We start from the raw sequence: 15,550 nt of genomic DNA on the forward strand, positions 1-15,550 counted from the left end.
TATCGATTTTGTTTAAAAAAAAAACAATTAAAAAAACAAAGTTTTAGCCCCCCCCTAAGTTAAAACAAATGAATATTGTTGAACGGGACAAAGGTCTTGCACTAGAAGCCCACATTTCATTCGAAGTTGACAGTTTACTGAACCATGTACCACGATTACCATAACTCACTGTACATATACTTTTGTATGGGTATACTTTTCTTATTAAAGACTTATTAAAGACAGTCCAATGAAAGTGGTGTTTGCTTGTCTTGTTGCAATGTGCCCTACCTACTATTTGTTTTGATTTATTGTAATACAGAAGATTTTTTTTTTGGATGAAAAATGGGCAGAAAATTACTGTACTGTATTGTACTGTACAGTACTTCATACTTGTACCTCTGTTAGAAAGTGCAACCCATGTTGTATGCGTCAGTGACGTCTTTGTTTGTTGTCGAGCACACTTTGTTCGGCTGTGCTGACACGCAAACGTTAGCGCAAAGCCATTAGCGCTAGCATTACAACCAGGCTAAACAGGCTAATTGGGAGTTGCGGTAAATAGCCTTATTTACCGCAACTCCCGATTCCGACTCCTAGCCAACCAAACCAGCCGCCACCAATCTGAACCTAAAGTTGTATCACATCCCCTTCAGGAGTGTAGTACATCAACGGAAACTCAGTCTGGTTCGACTTCCGGGTGGTTGTCCAGGTTACCAAGTACTGAGTTTGCTTATCAAAACAATATTCATTCAAAAGAGTACTGCATTTGCGTTACAAAAATCAGACCTCACAAATCACTTTGCGTTTTATATTCGTGTCCCTACGTACTCTGTCCATTCTTGTGTATATAATGAAGACGCTAGCTAGCATGTAATGCTAAGAGTCCACTGAGCCGGCGCCAGTTGGTGCCAGTTCGCGCCAATGCAATTTGCTGTGGCGCCTATAGTGTCACCAATAAGGTGTGCAGTGGCTCAAACTGCCTCCCAACTGGCTCGTGGTGGCCCGTAAAAATTTAGTTCGGCGACAAGAATATTTCAAAATGTTTAAAATCTTCGTTGCGCCACTAGCACCAAGCAATTGTTGTGAAGTGTCCACCAAGTGGAACCAAATGTCACAAACAATCCGCCTATTGGAATCCACTGGAATGTAATGGCGCGAGCCAAGTTGCGCCAATGATGCTAGGAGTCCAAAAATTATGTGATTTGCGCATAGGGGCTTGCTGTGCCGCCGAATAACGGCAACATGGCAACATGCTGAGCAAACATTAATTCGGCGCCACTATGTGCCAATCACATAATTTTTAGCGCAAACTGGCACCAACTGGCGCCGGCCCAGTGGACTGCTAGCATAAACAAGATGGCTGCATCAAAATGTTTAAAATCTTTGTTGCGCCACTAGGATCAAGCAATTGCCGTGAAGTGTCCACCAAGTGGAACCAAATGTCACAAACAATCCGCCTATTGGAATCCACTGGAATGTAATGGCGCGAGCCAAGTTGCGCCAATGATGCTAGGAGTCCAAAAATTAAACTTAAAATTAAACAAGATGCCTAAAAAATGCCAAAAAAAATTGGACATCCCCTATTTAGTTTGCATCGTTGTACTGTCCTAAAAAAAAAAAAAAATGGCCGACGGCGTTATGTACCAAATCGTGATTTCGACCTCCGATGTAAAACACATGTTCTTCCACTTTCCATTCACAGCTCAGTTCAAAATTATCAAAGAGAAGCTGTTTTTCTTGACATGTGACTAATTTATTGCTGGGGGGGGGGCGTGCTGGAGCTTGCATCACGGTGCTTTCATGGACGGAATGACTGGGTCAAGTTACGGAATTCTGAAAAAAGTCGATGGTCGATGCAAACATCGTTTCATGCCTCAAATTCGGAATTACAAATAACATTTCAAGCTCCATCGAAAAAGCACAAGTTGTGCTGGAACGCAAGTATCGGATGACTTTATTGATATTAAATTGTGGGCCCCTGCCGCCATTTTGTACTCTCTCTCTCTCTCTATCTCTCTCTGTGCTCTGCTTTTCTCTCTCTCTCTCTCTCTCTCTCCAGGTGACTGCAGGACCTGATTAGTTGGTAATCAGGTCAACTGCCTCCACCTGGACTGGGGGACGCCTTGGGAGCCTTGTGTTGTCGAATTCTTCTAAAAGCACTCTCTTCATCCTTGAAGCTGTTATCTTGTTCAGGGTTCTAGTTCAATTACAACCTGGACTGGCAAGCAAGCAACCAATCACAGGACGTGTACTGTATGGACGATTACCATGAAATCCCTCTCATTTCTGCTAATATTTTTGGTGCATCATTTTATTAAGCCTGTTTCCACCACTGAAAAAATAAAATAAAATTATCCAAATGGTAAATTTAAATTATGAAATTTTTAGATAAAAAGTCAAAATTTTTAGATAAAGTCAAAAAATTATGATACCAACCGCGTCATTGTCGTCACTTGGAAAAATGGCTAAAAAGTTGTGAACAGCCAAATCCCTTTTTATTATTTCGATGCCTCAAAATTATTTCCAATGTGTGTTTGCTTGGTATAATTCCACGTGAATTCACCAGCAAATGAAGTATTTCGTCACTTAAAGTACTCCTCAATGTACTCGCAATCTATGTGTGAACAGGAGCTATTATTATTTCCACTTCTTATCTCATTATGACGTTCTATCTCATAATTTCAACTTTCTTATCTCGTAATTTCGACTTTTTATCTCATAATTTTGACTTTCTATCACGTAATTTCGACTTTCTATCTCGTAATTTCGACTTTCTATTTCGTAATTTTGACTTTATTTCATAATTTTGACTTTTCAACTTTTTATTTCACGATTTCAACTTTCTATCAGTGGCAGAAACGGTTGTTTATTTGTGTCAATTTGTTTATTTACAATACTGGTTTTAAATTCTAAATGTTTGTGGAGGAAATGTACAAATGAAAATACCTAAAACACAGGACAATAGTCGGAAAACATTTCATCCAAATAGCAAACCTACTGTCATTTCATTTCTCTATTAAAACACATTGAAATACATAGAAATTAATCATTATATTACAATAAATATTATTTTTATTACAGTACTCTAACTATTTCCACAGTTTTTGTATGTTATTTGCGATTTGTCCTACTTTTTCGATGGTCATTGAACGCACCGACGCATCATTCTCCGATGCGAAGAGGCCTGTATGGATATATTTGGAATTATTTTACCCTTTTTTCGTTCACCTCATAATTTCTCCCGAATGCTGATACTATGTGGGATTGCATAAAGATTTGCTGACTTTGAATGCTAATATGGATTATTGTGGTAGTTCCATGCTAAATCGCTAACGCTAAATGTGAGAACCACAGGTTAGTTAGGCCATTCTTATGCCAAGGTATCGCTATTTATGACAATAAAAACAATACCTGCACTGCCACAGCCACGGTACATACAAATAACTTTGGTCTTGCTAGTAGAGCCATCCGCCAGGATAACTTTGAAGCTGACTAAATACTCCATTTCCCATCAGTATTTATTCCACCTTGCTTCAATCAAACTACGGTGGTCAAACAGTCGTAGTATAAAACCGACATGATCTTATTTATTACAGCCTGAATCGACATCGACATAACCCTCACCGCTCGGTGTCCTGCAAAGAACGCCCCACATTTCAGTCTAATGGGGACGAAATTGAGACAGAGTCAAGTGTCAGTCTTGGCAAGCATCACACGGTGGAGCTCAAAAGTACTTTGTCAGTCATTAGCCAGTTGGGAGTCCACGCAGTGACGCAACCTGTTTCATGGTTGGACCGAACGGGCGTCTGGGGACAAGTTTGCAAGTGTAAAGGGAGACACCACAAGTCCGCTGTCCAATCACTCAATGTCCAGTTTTGGATCTATCCGCTCACTTTGGCCCAATTCTGCACTTGGCACTGAGCTCCAGCTCCAAAGAGGACTATTTGGACCTCACTTCCTGGCGCCCTGAGAGTCGCTCTTACAGTAAGAGTCGAGCTAGACATCAGGTGGACGGGCTTTTAGCTTGATGGCTCTCATGCTGTGGATCCTGGTTCGAGCCAAGGGGGCACACAGGGCTGGCTGAACTTGGTGGGTTTCATCGACATAAATATGAGCCAGAGCACTTTTAGGAATGGGACTATTTTCAGGACAGAGGACTTTTAGGAATGGGACTATTTTCAGGACAGAGGACTTTTAGGAATGGGACTATTTTTGCGACAAAATTTTTTTAGGAATGGGACTATTTTCGGGACAGGACTTTTTGGAATGGGACTATTTTCTGGACAGAGAACTTTTAGGAATGGGACTATATTCAGGACAGAGAACTTTTAGGAATGGGACTATTTTCAGGACAGAGAACTTTTAGGAATGGGACTATTTTCAGGACAGATGGCTTTTAAGAATGGGACTATTTTCAGGACAGATGCTTTTAGGAGTGGGACTATTTTCAGGACAGATGGCTTTTAGGAATGGGACTATTTTCAGGACAGATGACTTTTAGGAATGGGATTATTTTCCGGACAAAGGGCTTTTAGGAATGGGACTATTTTCAGGACAGAGGACTTTTAGGAATGGGACTATTTTCTGGACAAGGGGTTTTTAGGAATGGGACTATTTTCCACTACAGAGAACTTTTAGGAATGGGACTATTTTCCAGACAAGGGGCATTAGGAATGGGACTATTTTCAGGAAAGAGAACTTTTAGGAGCGAGACTATTTTCAGGAGAGACGACTTTCAGGAACGGAACTATTTTAAGAGAGAGGACTATTAGGAATGGAACCATTTTAGGACAGAGGACTTTTAGGAACGGGACTATTCTAGGACAGAGGACTTTTAGGAATGGGACTATTTTAGCACACTGTTGTCGTGGCCTTCAGAACAAAGAGACCATCCACAGCCCATGATTGATGACTTGATGATGACTAGTGAAGAGGGTACATCGGCACCTTGGCTCCTCCAGGAAAAATGCCTTATTCCTTCTTTTTCTTAGTTTTTTGTTTGGCGTTAAGGTTTGGAAGTGTGCCTTGGAAGGGACAGAAAAAGACTGAGCCTCGTAGTTGAAACATCTTCCATCTGTTTGGAGGCTTCGGGCCCCGAGGAGCAGAACAAAGCACTTCAGGAACAGCTTTGTTGTCTTAAATAAGTCATAGCTACATTGCACGTGTTTATTAATTTATCGTTGTTTTTGTTTTTATTGTCCTTTATTATGATGTTTGAATACTCTTTTAATTGTTCATGTGGTTTTCTTTCTTTCTTTCTCTCCTGGCGTGCATTCACACTGATCATTTATGCTATGATACTTGTTCCGTCACTTCTCACCTACTGTTTTTTGCAACGTCCCTAAATCTGTGGATTATTTCCAGTCTTATATTTCATGCAAGGTGCCCATTGCCATTCATTTCTTGCAAGTGGATTGCATGAATTAAATGACACGCTGTGGATTTTTTTTTAGTCTTTTTATGATAATTCTATTATGACTGTGTTATAGTCATTCTATCCTTCGGTTTCCGCTTGTTAAGATATCGTGCTATCCTACCAAAGTCGACCCAGGCATGATACGCTTATCCTTTTCAGTCATTTCCTGCCATAAATCACAGGAATAAATACGCTGAACTGAAGCTCAATGATGTCACCACACTCATGTGACAATTGTGTTGTCAATTTTATGCTCGAGGACTTCATGATGTTCTATAATTACGATGAAACGCACGAATGACGTAATTGACACCTGACATACTGTACTAACGAGGAGGGGAATCCTCACCAAATACACAATGGACCATGACGAGAGTCCGCCTGCAGACAACAACATCGAACAATAAGTAAAACCATCGCCGTGCATTATAGGAAAGATTATATTTGTACGTTATGTTAAAAAAAATGCAACCCACTGAATTAAACGGCATATTCAGTGTGGTTGGTACTGTACAGAAATTAGAAAAACATATGTCTCTGTGGAAATATTTATGGACCTAACTGTATGTACTCCAACAATCATACCTTCGCTGTCTGATAATGATACACACATGGCCACTATCACTGAAATAGCAGCGTTTTGGGGGGTGGGTGGCAGGGGCGGCAGGGGCGTCGGATCCTCAAGGTTGTTTCACTGACTTTTCCAAGGTTGCTTCATTGACTTTTTCTCACTAAGTACCTTGTCGTGTGGAATTGTCTCGTCTTGCGTGTCACAGGTGCATCCAGGTCTTCAGATCCCCAGAATCAATTCCATACATCTGAAGTTCATTGTCAGAACGAGAAAGAGGTAGCTAGCGGAGGTGAGATATCCAAGGAGTGGCTTCAGGCCAAGCACGTTTTATAAATGGAAGACACCCCACCTAAAGATTTACTTGTGCCTGCTGGCTCATCAGAAAGTAGAGGAATGTCCTTGTGATGATCCAGCTTGGTTTTGGACGATGGTTGTGCAAAAAAAAAAAGAAAAGGTGATTCAAATAGTTAGCAGATACTACAAGCGTGAGGGGTCTGGGATCAAGGCGATCCAGGAAGAAGCAGAAGAAACAACAGACAAAACCTCCAAGTCACGAAGGGACGAACACCAAACTGTACACAACACACAAAGGACAGTCATTTTAAAAAAAGACCTGCGTGGTTGGCTTGCACATTGTAAGGGACGTTGCAAAAAAGGGAGAGACAGCACAAAAAGAAGAAAAGTGATGTTGACCTTCCTCAGTGTGTGACCCGCAACTATACCTGCAAGTATTTTTTTAAAAGACCTCCGTGGTTGGCTTGCACATTGTAAGGGCCGTTGCCAAAAAGGGAGAGACAGCACAAAAAGAAGAAAAGTGATGTTGACCTTCCTCATTGTTTGACCCGCAACTATACCTGCAAGTATTTAAAAAAATAAAAAACTCTGCGTGCTTGGTTTGCACATTGTAAGGGGCGTTGCAAAAAAGGGACAGACAGCACAAAAAGAAGAAAAGTGATGTTGACCTTCCTCATTGTGTGACCCGCAACTATACCTGCAAGTATTTCTTGTTTTAAAAGACCTGCGTGGTTGGCTTGCACATTGTAAGGGCCGTTGCAAAAAAGGGAGAGACAGGACAAAAAGAAGAAAAGTGATGTTGACCTTCCTCAGTGTGTGACCTGCAACTATACCTGCAAGTATTTTTTTAAAGACCTGCGTGGTTGGCTTGCACATTGTAAAGGGCGTTGCAAAAAAGGGAGAAACAGCACCAAAAAAAGAAAAGTGATGTTGACCTTCCTCAGTGTGTGACCCGCAACTATACCCACAAGTATTTAAAACATTTTTTTAAAAAGACTTGTGTGGTTGGCTTGCACATTGTAAGGGACGTTGCAAAAAAGGAAGAGACAGCACAAAAAGAAAAGTGATGTTGACCTTCCTCAGTGTGTGACCCGCAACTATACCTGCAAGTATTGTTTTTAAAAAGACCTGCGTGGTTGACTTGCACATTGTAAGGGACGTTGCAAAAAAAGTGAGAGACAGCACAAAAAGAAGAAAAGTGATGTTGACCTTCCTCAGTGTGTGACCCGCAACTATACCCACAAGTATTTAAAAAATTTTTTTTAAAGACTTCTGTGGTTGGCTTGCACATTGTAAGGGGCGTTGCAAAAAAGGAAGAGACAGCACAAAAAGAAAAGTGATGTTGACCTTCCTCAGTGTGTGACCCACAACTATACCTGCAAGTATTTTTGAATTTTTAAAAATGTTTTTAAAAAGACCTGCGTGGTTGGCTTGCACATTGTAAGGGGTGTTGCAAAAAAGGGAGAGACTGTACAAAAGAAAAGTGATGTTGACCTTTCCCAGTGTGTGACCCGCAACTATACCTGCAAGTATTTTTTTTTAAAAAAAGACCTACGTGGTTGGCTTGCACATTGTAAGGGGCGTTGCAAAAAAGGGAGAGACAGCATAAGAATTATGCTGTCTCACAAACGCAATTAGGGCACCTAGCACCCTTTGATAGCGCTCTTTTGGAACGATCCCTCCTGCTAAGGTCTTGTTGTCTCTGACTTTAATTGCCGTAATCTGGGAATGAAGTCACCAGAGTAAAAATAAGTAGCTGAAGGCATGAAGAGAACCTGTTTAGGAGCAGATTAGAGAACCAGCAGAATGACGTCAAAGCTATTAGGGTTCGTAGACAGAATGCCTGGCTCGGTTTTCTCACCCTTCAGTCGTGCCAAGAACTGCATCACTGGTCTCATGAGTGCAGACTTAGGGTGGAGAATAGCTGCCTTACCGAATCCGGAGCCAAAACCCTTCATGGGTACATCTTAGGTGTCCTCAATGGAGAAACGTCTATAAGAAACAAACACATTTAGTACGACTGGGCTTTGTTCGAGGTTTTTCGAGTTCGAGTAACATACGTTACGGTAAATTACAGATTTTTTGGAACAAAATAAATTAACAAAAAAACAAAGTACAACGGTTTAATTTCATTTGAACATGCATCAGATTACAATTGAATGCATCACATAATCAGTTCACAGTTCCACATGTCCAAAAGGAGTAGGAAGAAGCAAAGCTTATTAAATCCTACCCCTCCATCTGGTAATTTTATAATCAGTAACTGTTACATTTGTTCACTTCCTGCTTTCCATAATACAGTTTGGGTTTTTTTTTTGTTTTTTTTTTGTTTTTTTTTAAATAATGTGAGGTACATTATTTATAGTAACTGTTACATTTGTTCACTTCCTGCATTTCTAATATAACTTTTTTACATTATTTTTTACAGAATTTCATTTCAACATGCATCAGATTACAATTGAATGCATCACATAATCAGTTCACAGTTCCACATGTCCAAAAGGAGTAGGAAGAAGCAAAGCTTATTAAATCCTACCCCTCCATCTGGTACTTTTACAATCAGTAACTGTTACATTTGTTCACTTCCTGCTTTCCATAATACAGTTTAAGGGTTTTTTTACTGAAATATTTCTGGCCACCTTATGTCGTATATTTGTAATATGAGGTTTCCAGCTCATATTTTTGACTTTTAATAAGATCAGCATGAACGCTTCTATTGCAGCTTTGGTCTCCAAGAAGCTTCAAAAGTGCATGAACAACAATAATTACTGACACGTGACAAAGTGTTTCTGACACAGCATTTAGGGACTTCATGAATCCAACTTTAACTCATTTTGAAATATCCAGTATGTAATGTTTCTTTAATAAAATATAAAAAGTAAGTGTTGATGAACTCATAAGACCTTCGAGAATTTCTGCGCCATTTTTTTTTCATCCATGGCAGAAGAGTTTGAAGGTCTTCCCAAACTATGACAGTACTTTTTCCTTCCATTTTTTCTTCATTGGAATCAAAATGTCATGTGAATATGACGGTCAGAGAGATTTTATTTTTATTTTATATAATAAAAAATATTTTTATTATATTTTTATATATATATATTATATATTTTTATTATATATTTTTTCTATATATACAAGCTTTGAAATATGAATAGTCGGATACTAATACTCGGATATAAAGCCGTTTTAATGCAATGTCCTTTTTAGTGGATCACAGTATAATAAATACTGTACGGTATAATGAATATTCTCTACTGTCATATTTATGGTAGGTACAGTAATATTATGGATGGATACTGCAAAAAAAGAATCTTTTTTTTGCATCTTGATGCATTTGCTGCATCGACCATATTCACCATTATTTTGGGATAAAAAACATTTTTCATTCTATCATTCCGGACATGCAGTGTTAAGGTAATGTAATGTAAGGTAATGCCTTATCATTGTAACGTTACTGACACCTAATATTTATGACTAATAAAACATGGCGACGGGCTGTACGGCGGTCGTGTGGTTAGCGCGCAAGACCTCACAGCTAGGAGACCGGGGTTCAATTCCACCATTGGCTATCTCTGTGTGGAGTTTGCATGTTCTCCCCGCGTATGCGTAGGTTTTCCGGGTACTCCGGTTTCCTCCCACATTCCAAAAACATGCTAGGTTAATTAGCGACTCTAAATTGTGTCCATAGGTATGAATGTGAGTGTGAATGGTTGTTTGTCTATATGTGCCCTGTGATTGGCTGGCGACCAGTCCAGGGTGGGATAGTTTCCAGCACGGCCGTGACACTCGTTAGCATAAGCAGTAGAAAATTGAAAAATTGATTATGGATGATAAAAAAGACAACACACCAGTTAAGTTGACCCAAAGTTATATTTTGACTGTTTTCGATTAACCTGGAAAAAATTAGACATCAGTCACCATTATAGAAAAAATTGATTTTGACTTGCGTATAACAAGCCTGAGTCATTTTCTCATCTTCATGTCCAAACTCATTTCCTTTTACCAGGTGAATGACAACAAACATGAAGCATGACTTTATACATAATATTATGACGATAAAACGTGCAAATTCAATCATAACACCCCAATACAGGATCGTTTCACTAAGATAGGCCCAGCGGTCACCACGGCGACAGTGTTTTGTTGTGCTTCTAATCGCAAAGACTGCTCAGTACATCGGTTATGGTTTGTGTTCCTTGCTCGAGATGTGTGTTGAATGCTGCCAGAGGACCTCGCCTGCCAGGAAGTCGACTGGATAGTCTGGTCTAAGTCTAAGACCTACGTATATCCTTTATTTTTTACGATAAAGACGGCAGGGTTCTTATCACGTATTTTTCAGAGCTACGCCGCAGACAAAAGTCCACATACTCCCCTATTGTGTATAGGGAGGATTATTTTTGCTGTAGGCTTTTCCTTGTTATTCCAGAGGTGCCTCCAGGTCCGGTTTCTCAGCAGAACCGAGAGACACATGACAGGTCTTAGAACTTTGCAGCCTTGTTGGCAGCCAAAAGCGTTCGGACCTTCGGGAACTAACCTCCAGTGAAGAGGACCCCCCCCGGATAAGTTTTTTATTCTGGGTTAACATTCCATGAATATTGAACCTTCTGTTTTTTAATGAAAGTCTTCACAGCGCCGTATTCGATTTTCCGTCCAAAAAGCTGTCAAACGGATTATTACAAAACAACAGAGCAGTTTTTCATTACGTCGTAAAAATTGCTAAACTGGCCAGAAATACCATTGTGGTTGTCGTTGACTTTAAAGTAGCTATTTAACTACAATTAAGCTACAGTAAAAGTAGCAACATTAAGACCTTGGAACCACGAACATATTGGACGAGTTTCCCCCCGCGTTTCTGGCAGTTTGATTCACGGTTTGATTTAACGCAGCAACATTTTTCCAAGTTTTGCGCAAATGTTACACGCTCAAATGAAGCTCATTTAGTTGCGGGTAAATTCTTAGGCATGAACTTTCCATCTTGGAGTGATGGAAATTAAACCAAGTGACAAAAAAAACACCCGCAAAGCGGTGCTCTGCACAACACAATTGCTTTTAAATTCTTATTGGTTCTGACTAGCGTAATTTTGCATGTGTGCTGCATTTATTAAGTGCAATAGAAGCATTTTTTTTTCTCGTGGACCCACATCTATTGTTTCATGGCCAAGCGATTTTTGGCTTGTCTGTGTCAATAAGGAGATCTGAGACGATTCGCAGATCTCTCGTTTTGTCCATTGATGTCCCTTGAAACAGATACCGGCCCCGCCATTGTCCGGGTATTAACATGACCGTTATTACAGGATTTACACTGAAATCAGACACAGATTCAAAGTCTTACAAAAAAAACTACACACAGTACGAGACAATATTATTGCAGCTAAACTAAAGAAAGAACAAATTTAAGGATTTTATTGATGCTATATGACTGAAACTTTCCATTGAGAAAAATCACAAATAATCAAAAAACAACCATGGGGCAATTATATGCCAATTATCGTATTTTCCGGACTATAAGTCACACTTTTTTTCATAGGTTGGCTGTTCCTGCGATTTATACTCCAGAGATTTCTAGAACTTGCCTTCCAAGAGGATGTAATGTCTGTTTTGGTCAAGTAGTTAAAATAAATTACCAGCAAAAAATTCGACTTGTAGTCCAGTGCGACTTATGTATGTTTTTTTTTACTTAATTATGCATTTTTGGCCTTGTGCGACTTATAGTCCGGAGCGACTTATAATCCAGTAAATACGGTAATCGACTGAAAAAAGAATTGTTACCGTTCAAATACTGTATTTTCCGGACTATAAGTCGCACTTTTTTTCATAGGTTGGCTGTTCCTGCGACTTATACTCCAGAGACTTCTAGAACTTGCCTTCCAAGAGGATGTAATGTCTGTTTTGGTCAAGTAGTTTGGAAAATAAATTACCCGCAAAAAATGCGACTTATACTCCAGTGCGATTTATGTATTTTTTTTACTTAATTATGCATTTTTGGCCTTGTGCGACTTATAGTCCGGAGCGACTTATAATCCAGTAAATACGGTAATCGACTGAAAAAAGAATTGTTACCGTCCAAATACCGTATTTTCCGGACTATAAGTCGCACTTTTTTTCATAGGTTGGCTGTTCCTGCGACTTATACTCCAGAGACTTCTAGAACTTGCCTTCCAAGAGGATGTAATGTCTGTTTTGGTCAAGTAGTTTGGAAAATAAATTACCCGCAAAAAATGCGACTTATACTCCAGTGCGATTTATGTATTTTTTTTACTTAATTATGCATTTTTGGCCTTGTGCGACTTATAGTCCGGAGCGACTTATAATCCAGTAAATACGGTAATCGACTGAAAAAAGAATTGTTACCGTCCAAATACCGTATTTTCCGGACTATAAGTCGCACTTTTTTTCATAGGTTGGCTGTTCCTGCGACTTATACTCCAGAGACTTCTAGAACTTGCCTTCCAAGAGGATGTAATGTCTGTTTTGGTCAAGTAGTTAAAATAAATTACCAGCAAAAAATTCGACTTGTAGTCCAGTGCGACTTATGTATGTTTTTTTTTTTACTTAATTATGCATTTTTGGCCTTGTGCGACTTATAGTCCGGAGCGACTTATAATCCAGTAAATACGGTAATCGACTGAAAAAAGAATTGTTACCAATTTGTTACCGTCCAAATACCGTATTTTCCGGACTATAAGTCGCACTTTTTTTCATAGGTTGGCTGTTCCTGCGACTTATACTCCAGAGACTTCTAGAACTTGCCTTCCAAGAGGACGTAATGTCTGTTTTGGTCAAGTAGTTTGGAAAATAAATTACCCGCAAAAAATGCGACTTATACTCCAGTGCGATTTATGTATGTTTTTTTTTTTTTACCTTGTGCGACTTATACTCTGGAGCAACATATTTGGAGTGGCCAATTAGCCTAGCATGTTTTTGGAATGTGGGAGTACCCGGAGAAAACCCACGCATGCACGATTTTGGTTCCATTCACCTAAGCCTTGTCCGAGTCGGTCAGGTCTTAATCCATTCCAACAAAATGTCATACTAATGCTTTTTTTGCTGACTGTGCTCCCAACTCCCTTGACATCATGAACCAGCCTTGTAACTCTGGACTGGTCCCTCATAGAAGGGAGATCTTGCATAGTGCCTGTGACTGTCAGCTTGATCTTGCAGTCCAGTCTTGTGCAGGTCCACAATCCTGAGAGCTCTTTGTTTTTGCGTCTTCACACACAACCGTGGTGCGTTCAAGGACTGCGAAAAAAAGTTGGTTTCAACCGATTTAATGCAATTTTTGAATTTTGCATGCAAACGTCATGCTTATGAGACATCTGTCAGTTGTGTTATGTTTTATGCGGACCGAGTGGGGCCCTTGGCAAGGCAGGAGAAGGAGTCGGTATGCGGATTCCTGAGGAGGCAGCCGGGCGAGCAGAAGCAGCTCAACATCAGCAGTGCAGATGAGATGGATTAGATGGAGAACAGAGGACAAGCCTCGTTACACACATGAGGGATGAGGGCAGTACGCTGGCTTTAAAAGTCCTGAGGGTCCGCAGCGCTGATTTGGAGATGTCTCCTTCAAAGTCCTCGTATCTCCTATCTGACTAATATTGACTTTGCCAGATTCATATCTCTATCTTCTGATGTTCTCTGGCAGCCTTAGTTTGTCAACTTTGACCTCCGTTTCCCGCCACTTCTTATTGGAGGCACATGTGGATACATTATCAGAATTGGCCGTCGTTCCTCGGAGGAAACACGGCAAGCTTTGGTTGTATTTGTTGCTGCTTCGAGGAGATGGAAATGCTGCAGATGGAGCCGTTTATTGCAGAAAAATTACATATTTCCTGAATTGTTGTATGGTTAAACCATTGGCAAAAATAATTTTTCTGAACAAAATCTACTGGTCCTGCGCTAAATACCCGCTTTTTCTCGGCTTTTGGTGGACCACCAGCGAATTATGGCAAACCACGAGTAATCGATATCCTGATAAAAAATTATTTTTGGCAACGATTTTGAGACACAGGTCCCTCCCGCACACCAAAGTACAGTTCGTTGGCCATTTGTGGCCGGTGGCATTTTCTAAAAATTGAAAAATCTGCAGTCATTTTACAAAAATTGTCAAAATATTTAGTAGTTGTGTTTGTCAACTAAGGATTGTTTCAATTATTTTAGACATTTCTTGATTGTCATTGCACAATAACACAGCAGTGAAATTGCCAACGAAATGTCGTTACCTGGCACCCGTGTAATAATAAATAATAATGTGGAGAATAAATAGATTTCATAAATATGAACAACAATGTACAGCATAAACAGTAATTTGTATATTCATTCATTCATTTTCTACCGCTTTTTTCCTCACGAGGGTCGCGGAGGGTGCTGGAGCCTATCCCAGCTGTCTTGGGGCGAGAGGCGGGGTACACCCTTGGACTGGTGGCCAGCCAATCACAGGGCACATATAGACAAACAACCATTCACACTCACATTCATATCTATGGACAATTTGGAGTCGCTAATTAACCTAGCATGTTTTTGGAATGTGGGAGGAAACCGGAGTACCCGGAAAACCTACGCATACGCGGAGAGAACATGCAAACTCCACACAGAGAAGGCCGACGGTGGAATTGAACTCTGACATTTTGTAACATTTTTGGTTAGTGGTGTGCCACAAGATTTTTCCAATGTAAAAAACGTGCCGTGGCTCAAAAAAAGGTTGAAAAACACTGGTATAAGTGTCATGTTCTTATCAAATAAGGAAAAAAATTACCATAAATAATATACCACTATACATCTTTGACATGAATTTGTAGTATTTTACACAAAAACATCACCGGTTCGACTTCTCATGGGTTCATTTTATTATTATTTTGTATTTGTTTCAGAATGGCATTAATGGGAAATATGAGTCAATTTCATCTCCCAAATGGTTTATTACGTGTGACATGAACTGCGGGGGTACGGTCCCTGAAAAGGAGCTTTGTAGCAGCTGCATGGCACACTGTGCTCCAAGTGGCCATTCGGCCATTTATAACCTGAAAGTAGACTTTTGGGTTAGCCGCAAGGGTGAAGCATGTTTTCTCTGTGTGCTCTCTCTTGACGTCGCACGCTGTTATATGTATCACTTGTTGAAATATGCTTCCTCTCCACGTGCTTTTTCATCTTGTGCAGGTTCGAACCTCTGTGTTCCCTGACTCGGGCTAATATTGTTGTGGAAACTTCTCCATTAAATGCTTGAGAGGGAATGTTTTTACACTGTCGGCATTAACATGAACATTTTATCTCATCCTTCGTTTCCTTGTTGTTGGTGA

Source organism: Doryrhamphus excisus, linkage group LG21, assembly GCF_037039965.1.
Source record: "Doryrhamphus excisus strain RoL-2023G ecotype Guam linkage group LG21, RoL_Dexc_Guam_v1.1, whole genome shotgun sequence".
Taxonomy (NCBI): domain Eukaryota; kingdom Metazoa; phylum Chordata; class Actinopteri; order Syngnathiformes; family Syngnathidae; genus Doryrhamphus; species Doryrhamphus excisus.